Source organism: Balaenoptera acutorostrata, chromosome 14, assembly GCF_949987535.1.
Source record: "Balaenoptera acutorostrata chromosome 14, mBalAcu1.1, whole genome shotgun sequence".
Classification (NCBI taxonomy): Eukaryota; Metazoa; Chordata; class Mammalia; order Artiodactyla; family Balaenopteridae; genus Balaenoptera; species Balaenoptera acutorostrata.
The window spans coordinates 73499983-73517320 of NC_080077.1; the positions used below are offsets into that span (position 1 = coordinate 73499983).

The 17338-nt window shown below is 39.8% G+C and overlaps 1 long non-coding RNA gene across 1 annotated transcript; it reads right to left on the bottom strand.

The window, feature by feature from the left end:
* Window positions 1-614: 614 nt before the first annotated feature.
* LOC130704715 (uncharacterized) lies at window positions 615-13518 on the bottom strand. The gene is made up of 3 exons (XR_009005159.1): window positions 13376-13518; window positions 6599-6690; window positions 615-796 (listed from the first exon to the last, which is right to left on the bottom strand). It is a non-coding gene; the product is annotated as an uncharacterized LOC130704715 (long non-coding RNA).
* Window positions 13519-17338: the final 3820 nt, after the last annotated feature.

Here is a 17338-nt window from a genome sequence, read left to right on the forward strand (position 1 = left end):
GGGCAACTGCTCCAAAGCCAGTAGAGAGAATCAAAATTTTCCCTGTAGGCTTGTCTGCAACCAGACCTGTTTCCTTCCATAGCCTCCAACTCATTGCTCTCCTGAGCTCCGCTACCCTATTTAAAGCACCACTTAAAAAATGTTGCCCTTAGAGGACTAAGATCAGGAAACTGACAGCTCACAAAGTAGTCTGCTGGCACCAGGGCTCAAAAGAACAGCCCCTAAAAGCAGAGGCTCCACTCGTTAGCCCAAACACAAGTTGTTATAATCCCTTTCAGCCTCCTGTGCTTATATAATACAGGCCTTCTTCGATTACAAGACACTTTGAAGATCTCACCTTCTCCCATTACTTGTCTTCTACATAAAATGCCCACAGATGTGAGTCTGTTAGAATGTGTGAGAGCTGCAGTTGATAATTTATAAACCAGTATTTCCTAAGGTTTGAAATTTGGGGGAATTCAGTGGCACTGAAAGAGGGCCTGTTGCTGCGGGAGCGCCCCCTACTGACCATAAGGAGAAGTGTTATAAAACCGGAGGTAGAAGCTGACAGGCCTGGAAAAAATATTCAACACTTCCTCTCTAATAACAAGCATTTATTGAGTGATATTTTGCGATACAAGAGGACTGACATTATATGCGCAAATGGCCAAAGCAATTACATATCTATTTTTTAATTTTAAAAGCTAACACATTTCAGGACTTCCCTGGTGGTCCAGTGGTTAAGACTTCACCTTCCAGTGCAGGGGGTGCAGGTTCGATCCCTGGTCAGGGAGCTAAGATCCCACAGACTTCCCAGCTAAAAAAAAAAACAAAACATAAAACAGAAGCAATATTGTAACAAATTCAATAAAGACTTTAAAAATGGTCCACATCAAACAAAAAAAATCTTTAAAAAAAAACTAACACGTTTAATAATTTGACCCCTTCTAGAACAACAATCACAAAAGGAACTTGTGGTTTGGGTGAATTCAAGCGTCATGGGAGTGCTTTGTTTCTGTTTTGTTTCTTCTCTAAATGTAATCAGATTATGTACTAACTGAACAAGAAGAGAAAGACACAAGAGGGCACCTAAATAGACCATGTTCTTGCATGGGGACATTCAATAATATGAAATTGCCAACTGCCCCAGATACTTCTATAAATGCAACATATTCTTAATCAGAACCTAAATTGAATTCTTTAATAAATATGACAAGTTGACTCTATAGCTCATCTCTAAAAGAATAGGCAAGGCAGTTTTTATTTGATAAACCAAGTATTAGAACACAATAGAAAGCTATAGTAACTAAAACATCATGGTACTGGCAAAGTCAATACACCAGAAACAGACCCAGGTGTTTGGGGGAATTTAGAATTTGATATAAGTATCTTTTAAATTAATTGGAAGAGGATTCAATAACTGATGTTGAGATAATCAGACATAATACCTATCTTAAGACATGTACCAAAATATTTTACAGCTGGGTTAAAAATCAAAGCCAAAAAAAGAATCATAAAAGCAAGAGAAGAAAATGTAGAATGACACTTTTACAATACTAGGAGGAAGTAGGCTTTCCTAAACCAAACATAAGTAAGCCATAGTTTCTGGCTCCAAGAAATATGTATTATCTTACAATGTGCCACAGTATTTAACTATATGAATAGTTTTAGGGGTTTTTCTCCCTGCTCAGTTCTGATCTCTCTATCCTTACTCTTAACACATATTTTGCTCTTGTTACTGATTGGCCACCTCTTTTTTTGAGATAGATAAAATAAAGCACAAGGAAATAAATTTGCTTGGCTAACAAGTGTGGAGCCATGGACAGAGTTTCAGGAATTCAAAGGCATAAGTTGTCATTTTAGATACTTGGACTTCCTCAAACTAGTTCAAAACCCACAGATGCTAGCTGGAGCATCTGCGTGTCTGGGACTTGTTTTGAATATTCTATTTTTCCCCAAAAGCTTTTACCCCAGTCCAGAAGACCAACCCCCCACCCCCCTGCAAAAGAGCGAGGAGTAGAGACTAAATCCTCTTCATTTCTAGAGAGAGAACAGGTAAGAGGTAAAAGGCTTCAGCTGCCAGAAAACTCACTTTAAAGCTAATGTGTATGGGCACATTAACAACCACACTAATCTGTGGAATAAGGCCACTTACAACGCCACGGTCAGAACTGGGTAAGGAATCAGCTGAAGAAGCCACTACCTGAAATTTAACATCCAGTAATCACTCCGTGAAAAGACCCTTGAGCCACTGTGTGAAGGAAACGGGTCTAGACAGCCATTCTCCAAGAATGTGCTATTGTGTGTGTAGCAGATTGAGTTCACACTCCACTCCTGAATCACAGAGGAGAGCCAGTGTCCCAGGGGGCCTCCAGCCAGGATGTGGGTGGTAAAATAAGTGCTTTTGGAGGGAGCAGTGTTCTTCTGGGAACCGCATCAGCACACTAGCTGAGCAACGCATGCAGCAGTTTTGAATGAAGTTAGACAAGAAGATAAATTGGACGTGATTTTTCCAATGCGTAAAGGGTGGGCATCCACCACATTTCAAAAATTTTCCGGACTGTCATATTTCTAGGCAATTCTGCATAATGATCAATGTTTCTCTGTGAGATTCACATGAGGAAGACTTGTCTGTGCCAGTTACATATGGGAATTCTGTGACTACGCCTACATTACTATATTTTCGACACTACCTGCATGATTTGATTGCACTTGTATATCTCTGACTCCATTCCATTTATATTCAGATGGGAGGATAGAAAATAGGGACAGGAATTAATCTAGATGTTTCTAAGTGGATTTGAAATACATTAGGGAAAAAAAAACCCTCCTGCCAAAACCAATTTTTTTCTTAATTCATTACCAAAGAAACTTAAATCCCACCTCTTTCATGAAGAATTTCATTGCTTAAAAGAAAAAAAAAAAAAAAGTCAGTAATTTCACCCAAACCCCAAGCTGTGCAAATTCATTTCCCATGATTATACATTTACTTAACACTTAAGGGGATATGTTATTTGCCTATGACTAATACAAACACTTTCATATTCGAGGTGTTTAATCTAAAGGATAGTTTTCTTATTTTTTCATATTGCTGCCTGGATTTTAAAGAAGAAAATCATGAAAAAGTGTTTAAAATAAAAATTTCCCCACAATTTACTTTTTTCCAGCTTTGACAGAAATAATGCTGCTGTCATGGGCTTCACTAATGCAAAGTTCTTCTCCCCATCAGCAAAAACATGGGATTGAATAAAAGACCTTGATTTTATGCCAGTGAGATGCATGTCAGATGTCTAACCTACAGAACTGTAAGATAAGAAACTTTTTGTTGTGTTGTTGTTTTGGCTGCGCCGTGCAGCATGCAGGATCTTAGATCCCCAACCAGGGATTGAACCCGGGCCCCCTGAAGTGGATATGCAGAGTCCTAACCACTGGACCACCAGGGAATTTCCAAGAAATTGTTTTAAGGTACCATGTTTGTGATAATTTGTTTCAGCAACAATAGAAAATGAATACTAATACTTGCAGAAACCAGGGCCGTTAGTCATAGAGCTAAAGCAACACACCAGGCGCAAGACTCAGAGAAGCTAAGGAAGACCCAGGGGGCGGTAGGGCAGTTGAAGCCCAGCCACTGCTTTGTTCCAGGGTGAGTCAGCACATCAGCAGTCCTGTGTGTGTGAGTGTGAGTGTGTGTGTGGTGTGTGTGTTAGCTACAAAATAGCTGCTGCTTCCTTTTGCTTCCAAATCTCCCAAGAATCTCCCGTGTGGTTCATGCCATACAAGAAAGAGGACTCTGGGAAATTTAGTTCAATCCAGCCAAATTGACACATCACAAAGCCATTTAATAGGTTTTTCATGCCATAAACTTCTCTGATTTTCCTTCTTTCCTTCTTTTTGAGAAAATTAATATCAAACTGATTTCAAAATGTTTATCTTAAAATGTTTAAATGAATTCAAGGTGTTTTATTTAGGAAGAGAAAAAGAAAATACTCCCCATGAGTCTAGAGTACTATGCATACTATGCATACGTATTAACGTATGTTTTACATACTAATTTACTTAGTTATTGACTTACAAAAGGTGAGCTTCATCTAAACTAACAACAGGTTCCTAACTGAGATGTAGGCAGTTCCCAAATGAGTGTTTTTCGAAGATGCATGGTTTCCTGCAAATTGTCATTACCATAAAAAATTGTCTTCAAGGATGCAATGCATAGAACCTGGAAAATGAATAAAGTTACAAAAGGCAGAAAGAATATTTAGGTTCTAGCCCCCTCTCCACTCTGTCTGAGGTGGGCAGGCATATTAAAAAAATCACCTATTTCTCTGAAATTTAATTTTCTCATCCACAAAACAAGAATGAACTCTTCAGCTACCTTCAATTCCAGGAAACATAACTTTGAGTTACCTACGATTTTCTGAAGTTGAAGGTATGTAATGGAAAGAATGGTTACTATGAGGTGGGTGTTCTGAACATGTTTCTTAACTGCTTGATATAATCAGCCTCTATCTATGAAGAAAACAGCCAGAAGAGTGACTAGATAGATAGTAGCCATCAAGGTCTGTTTTTCAAAAAACTTAACTAAATAGAACAGTGAGATCCCTGGACACGCTAAGTTGTAATCCCTCTCTGTGGGGCAATCATAAGCCTTTGAAACACGTGAAAGGAAACTGACCTTACCCTGAAAAGTAACATAGCAATGTTAAAAGAACCACAAGTATGTAGTAGATCAAGAGAGTAAACTTTTTGAATCTCTCCTGTTTTACAATGAGCTGTAGTGACCTCAATCAGGTATGTGCTTTTCTGATCCACAACTCTAAAAAAGCAAATTTTGACTGTAAAATGTATTAAGAATTTAACTTATTTGCCATATGTGTTATCTGAAAGGGGGCGGGGGGGGGAAATCTGCTGTGAAAACATTAAAAAAGAAAAAAAATTTGACCACATTAAAAGAGTAAGGCACACAAGGACAAAAGGATAATGATTTTTTTCTCCTAAACTCCTGGCCTGAACGTAAGTCCTTCTAAAACCCCCATTACCAGATGGCTAACCCAGCGAGGGAAGACAGCCAACTTGATTTCAAATGTGAGAGTGATTTTTTTATTTAAATGAAAGATAGAAACTGCCTCAACTCCATTATATCTAAGAGGAGAGCTCAAGTGTCCAGCATGTGGGTCTGGTCTGAGTAGGGAGTTTGTCTTTTTTTGAATAGAAATCATATGTAAACCCAGGCAGTGGCCTGAACCATTTGCTAAAACTAATTGTTGGTGGTGGAAAGCGGAGTAGGAGATTGTTAAATTCTTCCCTGGCAGAAACCTGATCTGTGGAAATGGACTTCACAGGAACTGTGATGAGGTTTGCAGCTGGCAGGAGAGGATGAGAGTGTGGACACCTGCGTCCCCATCTTCCCTTTGGCAGCACAATCGAGATGCTGAAACAGCTCTGGGAGGTGGCCAATGGCCCGAAACGCAGATTTGGCATTCTTTTCCTCCCCAGCCCCTCCTCAGCCCAGGATCTGACAACAAAAACTGAAGCGGGTGTATTTCTAAGAACCTATATTCTCAAAAAATTATTATTTAAGGATGTGGCTATTTTGAACTATGATGACTATAAGTACATTTAAGATATACCATTGACAAGTTAGAAAACCACCAAGTAAGGCCAGATGTATAAACTGACTTGATGTTTTAATTTAAAACACCAGCATCCAGTTGAAAGGTCTATTAAGATATGAGTCAACTCACAGAGAATTCATACACAAATGAGGCTGACCTCTTATTCCTGGAACCTAGAAATGATTGCCTTTTAAAATGATTATTAACTGGGACTTCCCTGGTGGTCCAGTGAGTAAGACTCCATGCTCCCAACGTAAGGGGCCAAGGTTTGATCCCTGGTCTGGGAACTAGATCTCACATGCATGCCACAACTAAGAAGCCTGCATGCCACAACTAAAGATCCCACATGCCACAACTAAAGATCCGCATGCCACAAGGAAGATCCTGTGTGCTGTAGCTAAGACCCGGAGCAGCCAAATAAATAAATAATAAGTAAATATTTTTAAAAATAAATAAAATAAAATGATTATTAACTAATCTATACATCATCAAGATAAGAGGACTTCATTAGTTAAGACATTGTATTATAAAAGTTAACTTTTGATTTTATGTTAGTTATGACAATATTTGAGAATCCAGTTGTGTTCTATAAGCTATAACATAAAGTATCCTATGTTTTAAATTGTTGTGCGACATGTAAAATTTTTGCTAAACTACTGTTACATTCTTTTCTGATTTAGCTTTTGTTCACTAATACCTAGAAATTCCTGCCCCCCGGCCCCGCCCCAAACAGCACTGCAGGAACTCTGTATGAATCTGTTGTTTCAGTGTTAGTGGACATTACCATGGCTTCTTCCAGATGATGGAGAAAGATACCTGAGCACAGCTGATTAGGGAGAACACATAATAATATCAAGTAGATATTCTAAATGTACTTTCAAGAATAAGGAGTGATGTCCCCACTACTCGTACATTTATCAGCTGTTATTTAATAAGTATAAAAACCTGCATATGGTTCTTTCACATTTGTTAGAGTTAATACTCTAGCGTTTCAGCCAAACACTTACTGTCACTGTTTTACAGACAAGGAAACACAGTCCCAGAGTCCTGAGCAGAACCGGGGCTCAATACCCATGCTCTTTCCATGATATTTACTCATCTAAAAAAAGAGAAAAGAAAGTGCAATTACAGATACTACTTTGGGAAAGGTGTAGAGTGGTCCACCCCATGAAAAAAAAAGTAAAAAAGTAAAAAATGGGACTTCCCTGGTGGCACAGTGGTTAAGAATCCGCCTGCCAATGCAGGGGACACTGGTTCGAGCCCTGGTCCAGGAAGATCCCACATGCCGCAGAGCAACTAAGCCCGTGAACCGCAACTACTGAGCCTGTGCTCTAGAGCCCGCGAGCCACAACTACTGAGCCCATGTGCCACAACTACTGAGCCCGTGTGACTAGAGCCCGTGCTCCACAACAAGAGAAGCCACCGCAATGAGAAGCCCGGGCACCGCAACAAAGAGTAGCCCCTGCTCACCACAACTAGAGAAAGCCCACACGCAGCAATGAAGACCCAACGCAGCCATAAATAAGTAAGTAAGTAAATAAATAAATAAATAAGAATCAGTGTGTTTTATCAGTCATTTATCAGATATTGATCAAAAAATGTCAATATCTTTGTAATATTACAGATTACAACCCTATGAGAATGCTGCCATTGGCTTATAAAATAAAATCTCGTCTGCTGTCTGTCTTTAGTTCAAAACATTTAAAAGAAAAACATTGTTTTTTCAAGTGAGTGTTCTTTTTATAGTATATTTTAAACAAATTATGTTAGCTAGAAACACATTGTTGTTTTTAAGCAATTTTTTAAAAAGCCTCCTTGATTTGCTTTTGGATTTTGTTTTCCTTTAAAATGCTTAGCAGAGGCCGGAGTAGATAGGCTAAAGTAACGGGGTGCTTTACACAAGGAGGAAGCCAGTTTCCTGGCTTCTCATCCCCATCTAAGAAAAAATGTTTCCTCTAGTGCATCCTTCTAGATTTATGTTCCAGTTTCTCCAGCTACAACACATGACTGTTATCGAATAGTTACCAGGACGTTGGCCTCTTCCTTTCGCTGCTGCGCATTTGAACCAACATCCATACCCAGTCTCCAATCCCTCACCCCCCGCATCCTCCAGCCTTCTTCTACAATGTGACACACTTGAAGGCAGGGCCTGTGTCTTAGCCCGCAGGACCAAGCACAGTGTCTGGCACGTGATCGAAATTCACTGAGTTGATTAATTGGAACTTGCTGTTTCCATATACCCGGTAATCCTGTCTAGTAGACCAGTGCTTCTCAAACTGGGCTGTGAATTGAAATCACGTGGGGAGCCTTAAAAATGCTACTGCATGGCTCCCACTTCCTGAGATCCTGATTTAATTTGTCCAGGGTGTGACCTGAGCATCAAAATGGTTTAAAACTCTCCACGTGGTTCTAGCGAGAAGCCAAGAGTGGGAATAGCTCTAACGATTAGATGCTTCCCGAATTGACAGATTCTCCAAGTGATCCCATGTTTATTGCGTAACTGCAATGTCTTAGGTTATACTGGACAGTTAGTTATTTTCCCTGCCTTTATGATCCCATTCCCTGCTCTTTGGGAATAAGCAAAGTGACTGCTTTTTAGTTATTGGCTGCTAAACCAGTATTTAAATCAATGCAATATGAAATGCCCCCAAACTTCCAGTGGAATGTGTTTTGATTGTATTTTAAGTTGGTTTTGAGCAGCTTTTCTTTTAGAAAAAAGAAATCATTTTACAAGTCTAGGCCCAGGGAACACAGGGAACATAATTTGTAACTCTCACTTACTCCCCCTGATATATAGATATCTTCCATGCCAGTAATCTGAAAAATGTTTGTATGCTCTGGAAGATACACACACACACACACATTTTGCTAATATAATTTTATAGAGTAAGACCACACAGAGATGTTTGGGGAAGCCATTTTTGCAGATAAATTGGCATGATTCTTAAATCAATAGACAATGTTCCTCTGAGCTCACTGGGCTTGCACACCAGAGTGAAATTAACTCCCAGTCAACGATAGGCTAACATGGCTTACAAGATCCTTTGTGTTTTGGCTCCCTCCTACCCTCATCTCTGCTGCTAGGCAACGCCTCACTTTTCCCCTTCTCTCCTCACCCTCCACTCTCAGCACTTCTTACTCTGTGGAGCCATCATCCCATGAACATGCTGCCGGTGCTGCACTAATCTCATTTATATTCTTGTCTCCATCCCTAGACTGTAAGCTCCTCATGGGGCCATCCTGTGTCTTATCTCTAACACCTGGAACAGAGCAGCGGCCAGGAATACCTTTGACCTGTTAAATGATTAAACTCCAAAGTCCGTGCTCTTTCTGGGACCTTTTTTTTTTTTTTTTTTTTTTTGGGACCTTTTACAAGAGCAGTCAGAGAAGGTTAGGAGGTAGGTAACTTGTCCTAATCAACCATAGCTCTGGGTGTGACTTGAATACACAGACCTTGAGTCAGCGTGTTAAGTAATTCAGAGAAAGGAAAGAACAACATGAAAAGTGGCTGTGTGTTTTCAGACAGCACCAGTAGATTGAAATAGCAGAAGTTCATTTATATTATTAAGTTTGACATTGTTTTCAACACTTTCTTGGTGGAGGAACTTCAAAGAATCATCATCTCTCTGTTTTCATCTACTTTGAAAACTGGTTGGTATTCATCTGTTTCATCTCCTTCATTTCTGCCAGAGAAGGAAAACTAGCAAACGTGTCAGGGTTTACCCACAAAGTACTCAGGCCATTTATCTTAGTGTGGATTCTCTGGTATGCATTCAGCTTGACTTGTTTACCTTGCATTGCCCTCAGGTGGTTTTTTTACTTATAATTACTCACTTGCAATCAATTTGTAGCAACAAGAAGATACTCAGGACCCTGCTCTCATCTGTGGCAGACACTGCTAGCTGACCACCAAAGCTATTTCCTTGTCTTCCTGGGCAAAACAGCAAGACTACACTTTCCAGTCCTTTGCGATCCTATGTGGTCACCTGACACTAGCCAATGATATATGAGTGGAAGTGATGTGAGCCCCTCCCAGGCCTGGCCCATAAAAATCTCCAATGCACGTCGTCCGATAACGCTTTTTCTTTCCTCTACCACCAGCTTGATGCCAAGTGGTGAAGACCGGCAGAACCACCAGGTGGGAAGAATCTGCATCACTGAAACCGCACGGAGGAAAACTGCCCGCAGGAGGACTTCACGTGAGCGTGAGTAAGCACTGAACTTCCACTGCGATAATCAACTGAGATTTGGGGGTATATCAGTTACACTGATAATACACAACCCAGCCCTGGTTCCCCTTGAGACGGAGCTTTGCACAATATTGATGCAGAAATGAGCACCGCAGCTGCCGCCGGTGTCTGGGAAACTCGGCACCCTGGAGCCCTCACTGCTCCCCCTCCGGGAGCTGGACCCACCTGGGCAACACGCCCCAGAGCCTCTCCCTGGTTCCTATCACCTTGCTCATCAGCGGATACGATCACCGCAGGAGCCCCTCTTTACCCACTCCGCTTCAGAGTTTAGTGGCGGTGGGCAGGTGGGGAAAAGAATAAACAGAACGTTCTTGAGCATCCATTATGTATCAGGTACTGTTCACACATTATCTCATCTTCAACATCACAGACCCCACGAGGGAGGCCTCCTTATCCCCACTCTCCATCCAGGGAAACTAAACACTCACACAAGGTTACCAGATGGTAGTGGCAGAATCTAGATACCGACTGGCTCTTCTGTCTAGAGGGCCAGTGATGACTCCGCTCACCGTGAGCCCCATGCAGACACACAGCCATCCTGCTTCCCTGTCACGGGGTCTCCCTTGGAGCGCGCCCCTCTTGGAAGGGCAGTGTGGGAGCCTCTCCTTGGAAGCCAAGTCGTTTCACAGAGACCAGAGTGGGTGGAGGATGTGTTACTAGCCTCCTCATTTAAAACTTGGAATACATTTTTCCATGGAAAAGAATATTATGCAGAGACATTCCATTTCTTTAAATGTATGCGAAAGCTCTTTGCAAACCATGAAGAAGTATGCAATATGCCTATAAGGAATTACTACTCTACAGTTCATTAGCACGCTAATTTTGATACTTTGTGGATTAAATAGCCTTCTGTGAAGTGGTTGGAGAATTTAACCACTGACTGTTACATTGTCTCAAAGGAAAAACACATTCCATAGCCAAACAGCTGACTTACAACAGACATTTGGAACCGAACCCATTCATAAACTGAGAGCTGCCTGGATTAACATGAAGAGGACACATCATCACCATCTTCATCAAGTATTATTTATTAAGAGCAGTGCATAGGGTGAAGGCTTCGGGGTAGAGGAAAAAAAGAAGCGAAGTGTTAATCTAATTTTTTAATGGCTAAAATTCCATATCCCCAGTTGTGAATGAACTCAAGCTGTTCCCACACATCCCTCTCATCTTTCTCCTTATTTCCTTCCCCTCGTTTTGCACTTATCTTTGACTTTCCTTTCTTTTTCTTTTCCTCTTGCCATTACATTTTTGGTCTCTCTTCCCCATTTATTCACATTTATTCTCGCAAGAAACAAACTTTTTTCTAAAGCTGACATCTTCTCAGACTTTGTGATAAAGTCTAGAAATACCAAGATGAGTAAAATGCAGTTCTCTGCAAATTCCCCGACCAGTAGGGGAGGCGAGCCCTTAAACAAATAAAATTCTGTCTAATGTGATCAACACAGAGACCTGTCGGGGGAAGTGAGGGTTTTGTCTAGGCAGGAGTTAAGGAGCAATTCCAGTTCCCTTCTTGCTCATCTTACACTTGCATGCCCTTTCTCCTGCCACGCCAGTTTAAACCTTTATTACTTCTCTTCCGAACTACTTTACAGTGGTCCTAACCCGTCTCCTGGCCTCTGCCTCTCTCCACTATAATCTAATGCATATATTGCTGCCAGAAATGTTTCATTGGGACAACTTCAATTGTACAATGCCCCCTACTTATCTCACTGATACTTTTTGCTCTCAGAGTTTTATAATAATTCCTCACATTGCGTTTGGAGGCCCGCCATGGCTATATCTGTAGCCCATCCCTATACAGAGCTCCCTTATTAGTTAATCAAATTGAACCACATGTTATTCCCCAGACACGCTTCCTTCCTTATGCTAGTCTGTCTTCCTGAACAGTACTCTGCAAACCACTAGCATGAACTTCTATGTATCCGTCAACACCCTGCCCAAAGCCCACTTACTTGCAGAGCATTCCCTAATCCCCTCAGCTATGGATCCTTTATTCCTTGTTTGGAGGAATGAACCAATGTTTGTTGAGCATCTTTTATGTATCCAGTGTGGTACTGGGTAGTTTTCATGGACTATCCTATTCAGCGTTCACAACATCCCTATGAAGTCACAGTATCAGTTTCCCCACTTCTCAGATAAAGAAAGCAAGGCCCTGAGAGGTAAAGTGGTGTGCTCTAGGTAAGGGAGTAGCAGACCCAGAATCTGAACTGCTGTACAACCAGAGTTCAAAGCCCATGTTTGTCTCTTTCCATCAAGCCTCATTGCCTCCTTCTCTTAGAAAAACAGATTGAAAAGTGGTGTGTGTACTCCTCAATGTCTCTATAATCTTGTGGATACTTTCATGTCAGAAACTTGGTCTTAAACATCTTTGCATACCAGAGTGCCAACTGCTGTGTGTGGGATAGTATTGATAGAAACTTGAATAATGTGACATTGATGAAAGTGCCCCATCAGCATGACATTGGGGAGGTGGGGCGGAATCAACAAGCCCTATCTTGTTGCCATACGCAACTTAACTCATTAAGTTATATTATTACATTACATCATTAACTGAACCACAGAATCATATGTCCACAGACTCATCAATGAAAAGAATCAGATATGGGATTCTCACCGGTGTAATTCTCTAAAGAGATTCTAAACAGAACAGAAACTAGAGAAGTTGGCCTTTGGTGTTTGCATCTGGCAAAGTTTGAGAAGGAAAGGATAGTGAGTGTCAGAAAATACTGAAAATGCTTTGTTTATTTGCTTAGATATTCAAAGTGAGCCATTTGCCAAATTTAGGGACCCAAGTACAAGACTGAGAAACAAACAAGTGTTTCTTCTCAGCCAATAATAGCTTCTAATACCATCTGGAAACCTACACCAGTTAAGAAAGAAACAAATAGGCCTTTTTTTCCCTTTCCTTCTGAGACCTCAAAGCTTGTAAATCTGGGATCTGTTGGGTAGGGAAAAGGAGAGAGTTCCAAAAATGGAGGCCCTCCATAAAACTCCAGCCCCCTGGCAACCAAGACTTCAGTTCATAGAGGCAGTCAGAGATGATGTTTGTTCTGATCTCAGTGGTTCAGGAACAAAATAGAGGTTGCTGCTATCTCATTCCACCCTGAAAGAGCGTCATTGTGACCCAATTTAGAGTTCAGTCCAACCCTGTAAATTACTATGATATTTTTATTGATACCATGAAAATGTACCCTCGTTTCTCTATTGTCACAAAAGCATGTTGTTGAAACACTTAAAATATCTTGGCACGCTTTAAAAGTGCTTTTTACAAAAGAGACATGAAATTCATGGTGCATTTCAGTCAACATGTCCCTCACAGCGCTTTCTCTCCCCGTCCTCAAAGCCACAGAATAAAACAGAGTGGGTTCAAACAAGACCTCTGAACATTTTCTGATGGTAAGAACATCTGGGTACCCAGGAGTGGCAATCAGTGTTACAATCTTCTCTCATATCCTAATGTACACAGGAACAGCATTAAGCTAGTTTTATCATCAGATTTCACTTTTCAGTGAAGTTTTAATTACCAACCCTTACCATGTCATTTCTGCGAGGGAGTCTTGTAGTTCACCTCCCATTTTCTTGCTTTCCAAATCTTTCTCTTGGCGGGTCCCAGCCTACTCCTTTTCCTGCCTCCTCCTTTCATGCCCCATTCAGAAAGCTTCAGATCCAATGTGACCGCTCACCATTCCCTCGGCAGGAGTTTTTTTTGAATCCTGTATTATCCTAACCACACAACAGTTTCCAGCCATCAGGCACATAATCTGAGTTGCACATTAGCCTGGAAATGGACTTTTCCCCCATTTGGTTATCTTATCCACAACATGTGCAACAATTACCTCATTCATGCTTGTGCTGGTTCCAGAGATTAACCCCCAAACTGTCATGATAAATGTACAATTTAAAAAATAGTCAGTTTCCTCAAACTTTATTTTGTCAGCCTTGTTTTAAATTTCATCCCCTGTTATGACGTGGCTACTAGAACTTGTCATCTTTTATACACTCTCATTTCCAAATGCTGGAGCCAAAGATGATGTCATATGTTCTAGTAGCACCGCACTTATCTAAAGGAAAAAGCATACCCAGAACTTTTTCTAATGTTTTTATTTGTTATAATAACACACACAGCACAAGTTGGAAAACATATTTTTAAGGGAAACCAATGAGACAAGCTTTAACCTTTAACAATGAAAAGGATTCCTTGAGTATTTCAAAGGAAAGACAAATTCTATTCCTGAGACCGATTAGGCACTAACCGGCAGAGGTTTTTTTTTTTTTTTTTCATGAGTGTTCAGTACAAGCAAAATCACTCCATTTATCAGTCAAGCAGCAATTTTGTCATAAGCATCGTGCAGGTATTATGGAGAGTGTTAAGAAGTGAGGGATTGTGTTCATATCCAAAAGAATTTAACATTTTGTCTTTTTAAAAAAAGGAAAATAAAAGAACACGACGATTCTTCCATTTTCTAATTAACACTGCTAGAATCATATTTAATCAGCATAAATGGAAGGTGGTGTCATGGGAAACAGAAGACCAGGGCATGGTCTTAGGAACGTGATACTGGACGAGTCTCTTACTTTTCCTCATTTATTAGAGATAATCTGTTTTATCTCAAAGTGCTTGAGGAAGATTAAACAAGTAATTCATGCAAAAGTGCTTTGAAACTATAAAGTACTACTATACAAATACATGGTATCATCTCTGCCAAGTTTCAGCCCCCGCTCTTAATTTTTAAAATTATCAATAAAGATGTTAAAAAAAATAAAGTAAAATGATCAGAGTTGGCACTCTACCCCATTTACAGTTTGTACATCCTTCTCTCCCAGCAGTGACCACCCTGTGTTATAATCACACCTATGTGATTGTTCCTCCTACTAGCCTGCAAGATCCTTCAATTCATCTTTATAGCTCCAGTGCCCAGGGCAGTCTTGGTACATGTCTGTTGAATGATTTACTTGCCAAGTGAATGCTTATATAGAGCCCCCAATTTTCATTAACTCATTTCTCATTTTCCATCTTTCCATTAAAGCCTAAAGCTCTTGTCTTTGCCTCACTACTATACTGTCTACAAGAATAATGTTAATTTTTGTTCTACCTCCCAAACCTCTTCTTCTTCCTTACTTTTCTGTGGAATTTTCCCTTTGGCCAAGAAGAGAGAATTGTTACCATAACTGAAGCCACCACATGTAGGAAATTTCACTGAAGTCTTAGGAATTACTCTTTAAAATTCATGGAAATTTTGAATGGAAACTGATATAACTGATATAACTGAATTTATCTTAATAAAAATAATATTTTTTCTCCTAAATATTTGAGTAAAATGGGGGTTTTGGAAAAATGAGCCCGCATATTCAAAGACCCAATATCTTGGCTACACAAAGCACAAGAATAATCTATATTAAAAGTTTTATTAATGTATAAAGATTAAGGAGGAAATCTGACCTCAAAAGTAAAGGTAATTTAACTGTATATTCTGAGCATACCATTACCACCAAATAAATTAACTAAAAAGTCTGGAGAACGTAAGTAAGCCTTTTTTTTTTTTTTAAATCACCTGGGAAGGCGTTCGTTTGTTTAATAAAATGAACAAGCCTAGTCTTGCATTCTCATTTAATTGGTCTGTTAGACCTCATGAAAGCATTTTTTAAGCTTCCAAGGTGCTTCTACTGCACAGTCAGGGTGGAGAATTTCTGACACACACCCAGAACTGAGAAGCACGGAGGAATATGTAACCTAAGAACCTGGGAATAAGAAACAAATACTTCCTACGAGTTAAACTCCAAAATAGGAATCCAAAGTTGCAGAGTACAGATACCTAACTTAGAGAGAGAGAATGGCTCTCAGGTGCAGGATTTATGATTAGGGTGTTGATAGGGCTAAAGAAAGGATATTTCAGTCAGAAGAGGCACTGGTCACCCATGGAAGCATGGAGAAAAGAATCAGAAAGATCAATATTGACAGAATGAGGACAGCATTGTTCTAGGGAGAGGAACTCTGATCTCCAGGTACACCCTCCCATGGAGGAGGCAACCCCATCCTTTGGTGAGACACAGGAACCTTAGATTCAAAATGACCTCGGGCTAAATCCTGGCTTTAATCACTTATCAGCTGTGTGATCTTATGTAAATCACCTAACCTCTCTGATCTTCAGATCCTCCTCTGAAAAATAGTTTTATCATATTCAAATGTAAATCCATGTAAATTAGCACGTCTCCTATGTAGTAAAAGCTCAATACTGGTGACTATTATTATTATTGTTATTATTAGCTATTGTAAGTTGATGACACAGCTATTGAAATCACTCAGTTAACACTCTCCTTCGTTTTCACACTTACTAAGCAACTTTCTAATCGTAACTTTGCTTTCCATAAAGGTTTATCTATTGGGAAAGAATGTAATGATCAGTGATCAGAAGTGGCTGATCTACTGAACAGCTCTATTTCTCATCAGAAATTAATAAATTAGAATTTTTGTTTTTATATATCAGTCTTTTGTGACCGTGGTTACTGAGTTTCCTGGAATAAAGTTACTTATACTTAATTTTAACGTCAAATGTTTTAGCTTTAGCCTAATGTTAAGAATTAGCCCCTGGGCTGTAAAAACTGACCAGAGACCTCCTTGGATGCCACTGGGCCTGACCTAGACCAGGGCCCTTCTCATTCTAGTTGCCTACTGCTCCAAACTGCAACACATGGGCTTAAAGGGAAAAAAAAATTTATTTTTAATTTTTTTTATTTTTATATTTTAATTTTATTGGACTACAGTTGATTTACAATATTGTGTTATTTCAGGTGTACAGCAAAGTGATTCAATTATACATATACATATACTCATTTCTTTTTTAGATTCTTTTGTCATGTAGGTTATCACAGAATACTGAGTAGAGTTCCCTGTGCTATACAGTAGGTCCTTGTTGGTTATCTATAAAAATATTTTTTTTCTATTTTTTTTTCAATTAGATCCTCAGGATTCTCCCTTATAAAATGAAGATAACTTCTTTTCCACTTAGAGAAGACCCTTTACCATTTCTTTTAGGGTAGGTTTAGTATCGATGAACTCTTTATTTTTGCTTCTCTGAGACGTTCTTTCTCTCTCCTTAGATTCTATTGATAAATGACAGTCTTGCTGGGTAGAGTATCCTAGGTGTTAGTGGTCTCAAGCAGCAGGGAAGGAGGGAAGGGACAGCACGAGAAGGAAATGTCAGCTGGTTGTCACAGAGAGAAAAGAGAATTCAGGCTCCAGGGTTGCTGCTTCTGGAGTGGGAATTCATCTTTAATGCATATGAGGTGCAGACTATCTGCATTATGATTTTTGAGGGTTTTTTCTATAATATTTGGGGGAGAGGAAATTTCTTACAAATTAATCTTTAATTCTGTTTTGGTATATTTTTTCTCTCTGTCCTAAAGAGTACAAATAGCATTTTCTTATTCCCATATGAAAAATCACTCCCAATGTAAGTTGGTGCAGCCACTGTGGAAAACATTGTGGAGGTTCCTCAG